An 8291-nucleotide genomic window follows, 5' to 3' on the forward strand; every position below is an offset into this window, starting at 1 on the left:
TCAGAACTGTTTGCATCTCCACAACCTCCAGGTACTGAAATCTTGACTTCATTCTGGCCTGGGGAGGCTGCTCATTCACCTTTATGAATGCAATGAATAGTTAGACAGTGATACAATAAGAGAAGGACAGACAGGCAAAGCATTCTTGTGACCATGTGGCATAGCAAAGAATGTAATAAAAATACTACATGGGCAATAATCAAGGCACATTAATTCAGCAGTGTGGGGGATTTAAAGTTGAATTTTCAGCAGCTTGGGGGATTTAAACCTCAAACCTTCCACTGTGTCTCAAGGGGAAACACAATCTGCTTGATATCTCAGTCTTCTGGGTTTCTTACAAAATCATGTCCTTTCGCAACAGGTAGAGATACCGAAAAGACACCTACATTCCAGATCTGTAAGGAGCTCTATATACTCATTGCCTGACACTCAGAAAATGAAAAATGCCAATACACTCATAATACTTGAGCCAACAACCTGTGTGAGAAGAGATGGAGTCACTGTTCTTGGGAGCTTGCATGGCAAAGGTTACAAATACAAGAGGGCACAGAAACATGGTAAGCATTGTATGGTCTTGGCCCAATGCACACAGAACAGGTGACTGGAGAGAGGAAGAAAAATTTGCTCTTCCTTTTCCTTGCCAGTGCTGGCCACAGCTGCACAAAAGCAGGTATCAGCCAGCTTCCAGGCCTCTCACTCCCACCCCAATGTTTTGTCCAGCCCTCTACCTGCATGGTTTCTTCCCCAGGCAGCAAGGATGTCTGGGCAGAGATAGCTCAGACTGAGGCCAGGCAAGAAAGCAGTAGGGCTGCAGCCAGCAGTAGCAAACCTGGCTCAGGGTCAGTTCCTCAAGCAGCAGCATCAAGGACGGTGATGCTGGAGACCTGCTCTGGCACAACTTCACCTCTCTCATATGGATGAAGATGCAGATCCTCGTGCAAGCCCCAAGATACATCTTACTGTCTGTAATCACTGCTGAAGTTTCAAGGCTGAGGTATTATTGCCTGCACTAGCTCTCCTGCCACGTGCATCTTACTTCATTTGACTTTTCCCCAGCTCTCTATCACCATCTCCAACAATCATTCCTAAAATAAACTGCACCTAGAATCTTTCTTGAGATGAGAACACTGTATAGGTCCTGAACAAACATCCTGAGCAACCTGATTTCACAACAGGAGGAAAGACAAAGGCAGTCTCAGTCAGCACCTGTAGTGACCAACTAGGAACAGTGCATCTGTGGCAAAGGATTTCAGCCCTGTTTGAAGAGCAACGCTGTTTTAATGCATGAAAGGAAAGTTGAGTTGGCCTCAAGGTCAGCACAAGGAAGATGAGAGTAGTTACATCACTGTGACTCAGCTAGGAAAAGCATATTTGGATTTTTATAAGGGAATCTCATTCTTGTCTTAACCAGCGATCAAGGACAACCAACACAAACATTAACATTTCAGGTTGTTTTTTTCTCCACAATATACAAAGTTAAAAACAATTGTTGGAATTAAAAACATTCTGTGACAACTGTGTAGAAAACATGCAAATCCTTAGTGAGCAGCAGGGAGCAGGAACATGATAAATCACAGAAAGTCCTCTTTGAACAGGTGTTTTGGCAGGTCTTTATGAAGCAAAGACAGCTCTGTTGTTCTACAGAACAGACTATGGCTTGTTACAGAAAGACTACATTTTTTCAAGGCAATTTTGAACTTCCTATCTCAGACATAAAAAACAAACCAACTTGAGGTATATTTTAAAACATGTATCTGACTGCAACTCCACCCAGTGCTGTCTATAGCAATAAAATCATGGTCTTCAGAAAACACTTTTCTAATGTGCTCAAAAATATCCAAACCAGGCTCTGCTTTTCAACCTCTCCCTGAGAGACCCACTGATATCCAGCTCTGTTACCACACACCTGCAGGGCTGCCCTCCTAATGAGAAACCTAGGTCTTGTCAGTTCTGCTCTCCCCTCTACCAGTCACTCCAGCAGCATCCATGAGGAGATAGTGGGGACCGCCCTGCTGCATAAGCACTCACGGTACCTTGCACTCTTTCAAGCAAAAGCAAATCCTGCCTTGTCCAGCTGAGACCATGACAGGTGAGTAAAAGAAAGCCTGCTTTCTCCAAGACAGAGCAAGTCCCAGACGAGATTCTCACGAGACACATTCTTCTGAAAAAACCTTTGATCATCTCTGCCTAACCTCAATGGCCCAGATTGCTCTCTTAAGCTTCGGGAGCGAGTCATAGCTGGAGAAACTCTCAGCTCCACCATACAGCCTGGACCAGCTGAACCCTGCTGTGCAACCCCAATACATCCAGGCAAGGCTACGGCATATGACGGCTGCCAGAGAAGCACAGGTGCTGTAGAAGACCAGGAAATTTTGATGGGAGATTAAGTCCTTCATGCGTTATTACCACAGGATATCACACATATCAGAGTAAAACACAACACAAGCCAAAAGGACGAAGACTGGTTTATAATCTAAGCAAAAAGCCCTGGCTGCTTTTACCAAGTCAATGCTCCCAATAGTTCTCCTCACAGTGGAGGTTACAGAATAGCCATAACAGGAAACTGCTGGGGTGCTGCTCAACCAGGTGGAGCCGAACATCAAACAAACCAGATCTCCTGAAAGCAACGTGAGCCCTAGCTGATCACAAGACGCTATAAATACAACTTTGTGATTGTCCATTCTCACTCATTTGGGAACAAAAGGGGATCTTTTAATCCTATGGTAAGACCTGGCTGAGGAGAAACCCTCCAAGCATGAAACGCATAACCCCTTCTCCCTGAGCAGAGATCCATAGCAACGTTTGAAGGGAACACACCCTCGCTCATGCCACGTGAATGCCATGCCCAACACAACCTTAAGATCACCCTGTATCAGATAGTCCAGCTGCTACATGAACCAGTCTCCATCTCAACACAAGAACAGCTCTTCTGGAAATGACAGATTGCCTTGATTTAAACACTGCTGTTTCCAGATGCAATAAGCTTTACGTTAAAAGCATTTAATGCTAAAATTACAGTGAATATTCTGGGCAATGCTGTGATTTATGGCAAAATAATATTTGATACATCACAAAAATAAATCCATGCATGCATGCTTTCCTTCTAAATTTTTAAATAAGTTTAAGATTTTACATGCTTAAAATATTCCATATATAATCTGCATACATACATCTAAACCATACCTTTCTGTATATGGTCATATACATATGTACATATATAAACTACACATATATAAAGACATATGGGGCTACATATTTACTTACGTTAATGCATCAGATGTGGCATTTATATCTGGATGGAATTTCTACCTATAATTCAGTTAAATTTACACACCTAATCTTGTTGTCCTGTATTTGTACAGAAGCAAATGGAAATAAGAGGCAGAAATATTGTCTGTAAATAAAAGCTCTTTGTCCATGTGGTAAAAGGCTAACACTGCTGAAGCAGGAATTGGTAGCTTTCAAGCAATATAAACAGGGTAGGTCTAAAAATAGGTGTTTATATAATAATAAAATAATGTTTTTCCAAAGTGAGTTTCAATTCCAAGTGTCCCTTATTAGATTTGATTGGCTGCTACATAAGAAATCACCATGATCAATCTTTTAGTTAATCTCCATCGTCCTTCAAGCATCACAGTGACATGGCTGGGACATGCCAGCAGTTGCAAATGCTTCATTAAGTAGTTAATCGGCAATAACTGTAGGGGTAATTCAGCATTTTCCAAGGAGTTCAAATAGCACTTTAGGGTAAAACGTGCGCCTCTGCTGATATCTGTCTAAGTTGTTGTGATTAAGCATAATTAGGTTTCACCATCTCTCTTCCAAATAATAATAACACATTGGAGACTTGTGAATGCCAGGGGGTATCTGGCACATCAAAGCCATATTTTTAACAGTAGATATATGGGTTTTATAGCCTGGACCAGTGGAATTTAGCAAGACTGCTCTGGTCATGTGTTAGAGAGAATTTTCTGTACTGAAAGCCCCACAGTGGATACAGTCTGTGTAAATAGTTGAGCGGTAGGACGTAAAAGCAAACACTGATTTACTGAGCAAACTAAAAGTAGCCATGTTGTAACGTTCTTGGCTCAGATCAAATGCTTGTCTAGAGGAGAATCCCTTTATTAACAGCAGCATAAACTTCTAGCAGGTAGAGAACATTTAGATGGTTATGCCTGCAAAAAGCATAGCTAATAGCTACCAGAGGGAGTGCAGTCTTCCAGCAAGCCACGTACATGCAACAGTCTGAGTGGTACTAACAGCTCCACCAGTTACCCTGTTCTCTCCTCTCACTCAAGCTGTCAGAGAGGCTGGTCAACCATCTATCACACTTTCAGCCATGAAACAGCACATAGTTTGCAAAACAGCCCTGATTTCTTCAAACATACTCATCTGGGTACAAGCCCATATTTCAAAAATAAGTTTCAGACCATAACGTGTATTTCCACTATTTGGTGTCCACTGGACACAAATAGTCACCGGAGTACTTAATGACATGATTAATATTAGAGGAATGGTGTCTAAGAGCTCTGTTCTTGGACCACCCTGTGGTCAGTGCAAGAAGGATGACCCGAGTACCCACAAGACATTTAGTCTCACACACCGGCTTCCAAATCTCACGTAGATTGCTGGAATGACTCAGCAAAGGGAACACTGAATTTCTTCCAAGTATCTTAGTGTGAAGGACAGCAGCGATGCTTTGTGCTCTAAATCCAAGAAGCTTTTGGCCTTGACAAGTGTTTCATTAAATTGGTACCCACCTGCCTCTAAGAATATTCAAAAACAAGAGATCTCTGAATAGATACCCAAACAAATCCAGTGTTTCTATTTGTCAAAGCTTTCAGTCAAAATTAATTACATGCCAAAGATGTCATGCTGGCTAAGTTGAGTGGCACTCAAGGGCTGCTGGAGATACTAGCATTGGTGTATGCATTAGCAGCCATGCAGAAAGAAGACAGCATTCAGCCTTCTTGGAACATGCAGCTAGTGAAAAATACAGTGCTGTTCAGTCTCTCCTGTGTTTTCCTGCTAAATCAACCTGCTACCATCTCTAGCAGTGCTCTCTTTCGCCTTTCCCTCCACAGAAAGAACAGTCTGATGCACAGATTCATAAAATAAATAACAAATGTTGGTCAGGGAACTGGGGTGCATTGCAGAGAAGAGAAGGCTGAAGAGTTCACCCTAACATACTGATCAATGAGGCTGGAGGCTGGTGAGACAAACACGTGTGTAATAAAATAATTATGACCAAAGCATGAAGGAGAGTATGATCTTGTGCTGTAAACCTTCCAGGAAGGTAAACTGTAAAGAGAAGGAAAAAAAAGCTATAAAGTCGAAACCTCTGGCTCTGAGATATGTGCTCTTCTTTAAAGAGAAAATACACTTCATGATTCTTAGAGTCATGTCCACATTACAAATACATGCTGGGATCCTCTTTGTGTATTGTACAAGCATACTGCAAAAAAATGCTCAGCTCTGACAATATTCAGATCTATTAGGGCCTCACACCTGATATAGGACTGAGCCATATGTGTAAATGTGTACTGGGACCATGAATTTTGTTAATCCATGCAAGGGTTAACAAGGACAGTACAGCATAGGGGCGACAGAGGGCTGAGTGTTTATATACAAGCAGGGTAATGTCACTTAGAAAAGGTGCATTGTGTGTAGAACTGCCCAAGTATATTTGAATACTTGTTTATATAAAGACCATCCTGCTTTCTAGAAGGCTTTTCTTTCATTACTGTAATCAGAGCTTGCACAGCTTACTTTTCCAAAGGAAGAGGGAGTACCTATGCCTTCTTGTGCTGTAACAACTCGAGTACAAGCACAGATTTGCTATCAGCAGTGTAACGTTCATGATTTTGTACCAACACCTCCATTTCTAGGCATAAAAACAGAGGTGCAAATAGGAGTGCTTGCAAAAAGGAAGGATCAGACCTGCTACACTTTTGCTTCAGAATGAGCTGCTCACATTGTGCAATGGCATTCTCCTGCAAAATTTCGTCCTGTACTTACAAAGCACCTGTGCAAGGATGGGCAACCTATGCTTCTGAAAAGTGATTGTATGGAGGGATATCTTCCATGAATCTTGCAGAAGAGTAGCCTAGAATGGTTGGCCTGGACTTGGTCTGGACTCCCAAAGCACCTTCTCATGTAACTGATCATTTGAAAGTATAATTTCAAAACAATAAATAAAACTTAAGAAATTATTTTTTAAAAAACCCACAACAAACAAGCAAAACCACCAACCAACAGACTTAGAAGAGAACAAAACCAACTCACAAGATGGCCAGGTTTACTGAAAAGGGCTTTAGAAGAACTTGCACCACTTTCACAGAGCGCTGTGGAAGAACATGCCCCCCTTCTCAGCCTTTCTGCATTTTCTTAGGTGGCTTTTTCAGCCCAATTACAAGACTGTGGGAAACAAAAGTATGACAAAAGAGCTGACTTCTGTTCATGCATACTGCTCTATCCCCTTTGAAAGTACAGACCATCAATTTCAGTGGGACTTTGTAGCTGCTTAAAGCTAAGCATGTGCTTAAATGTTTGGAGAGTCAGATCCTTAGCACACAACTGCCTGCTCTCTGTGTGTAAAAAGAACATAAATCTGTTACCGGGGGTCTGAAAACAGCACTCCTGCTCAGTAACTGAATGTGATAAACATCTTGACCATAATAAAGTTTGTTCATTTGAGTGATCTCTGAACACACATGCACACACACCCCCACACACACCCACACACACCCCCACACCCCCTGCTGATCTAACCAGATCCTTCCAGCTGTGTGCTTTTCTCAGAGTAGAGAACTCTCTTTCCTCCATGATATTTGGCAGGCCTTTAACTTGAGCACTGGACACATCCTTTACATTTAATTAAAGTTTGAAGAATCCTCTATTATCCAAATACTAGATTGTGAAAGAGTTTTCACATTTTCTCTTTGCTTGCACTTTAAGCAGTCTTTAAAGCTTCCCATATTTTTTCCAAGCACAGATGCTCTCCCTTTTGACAGAATTATGGAGAATATATTTTTCCTTATCTTCTTTTACAACTTTTTCCCCTCCTACCATTTTGAGAATATACTCCAAGCTTGCTGATGTATAACTCTCATTTCACTTCACATGAACATTATTTTCTGCGTTACAGAAAACATACACAAATTTATTTACAGTGAACTCCTAGTGGAATCAAATTAAATTAAGACTGGATAGAAACTGCAGTGAAATCATCTTGCTCATTCAAAGTATTGTAAAAAGTATTACCTCTGGAAAGATCCTGCTGTCACCACAAGAAGTAGCATCTTATTCCATAAGCGACTCCACCATCAGCTTCATCTTCACCATTACATTTTGGTCTAACATGAGATGCACTTTATGACATTCAGGTTCAGAAGAGGCCTTAGAACTTGATTCAGATGTTTTAACTAATGCGAGGCCTTAGAACTTGATTCAGATGTTTTACTAATGCCTAAGTGTCTTGCACCACACAGGGTAATTAGTAGAGAAAGACATTACTCAAAATTTGGTAAAAGTGGCATTGGAGTCGATGCATTCTTGCAGATGTGGGCCCTTTCCACTCTTTGCCACTGTGAGACACCCAAAAAGATGACATAAATCAAGTACTTCCCAACTGCACACCCACTAAATACTGCCATGCAAATGGCCTTAAATGATTACAGAGCAGGTAGGTTTCAATGAGATTTATTACGAAGAGCTACACTATAATATTCTTCCCCATGGCAAATGGTTTATTGCTCCTTATGCAGTCATGTCCACAGTGATCAGGCAGATCACCGTCTTGCTCTCCTGGAGGGATGCTGGCAGTATCAGAACGATCAAAACAGGTGTGGAAAGTGAGACTTTCATACACTGGCTTTGCAACCAGACATACTTGCTTAGCCTACTGCAACTGGAAGGTCTTCCCTGATCAGATCAACTGCAAAATAAACAGAATAGTACTGAAAATGTTAAAATAACATTGTCTGTGCTGTAATTCTGCTGTGATTATGCTGGTACACCCACACACTCTGGTACAGTGTAGATGTAGTTTTACTGGTGTCTTATACTGCCAAAACGCACTCTCAGCCTGTCCAGTTAACAGGCTTGCACAGATCAAACCATCTTCAGCTTTTGTTTCACTCTCCCCAGCCTCTGATTTTGTCCCTAACACTCTGTCTTGCCCATGGAGAGAAAAGCAATACAGGAGATGGTTCAAAGGGGACTAGTAAATTGAACATGTTGCCTCTAAGGGGAGGCTTTGAAAACAAGTTTACTTCTGAAGCTAGGAGACA

Source organism: Strix uralensis, chromosome 4 (genome assembly GCF_047716275.1).
Source record: "Strix uralensis isolate ZFMK-TIS-50842 chromosome 4, bStrUra1, whole genome shotgun sequence".
Taxonomy (NCBI): Eukaryota; Metazoa; Chordata; class Aves; order Strigiformes; family Strigidae; genus Strix; species Strix uralensis.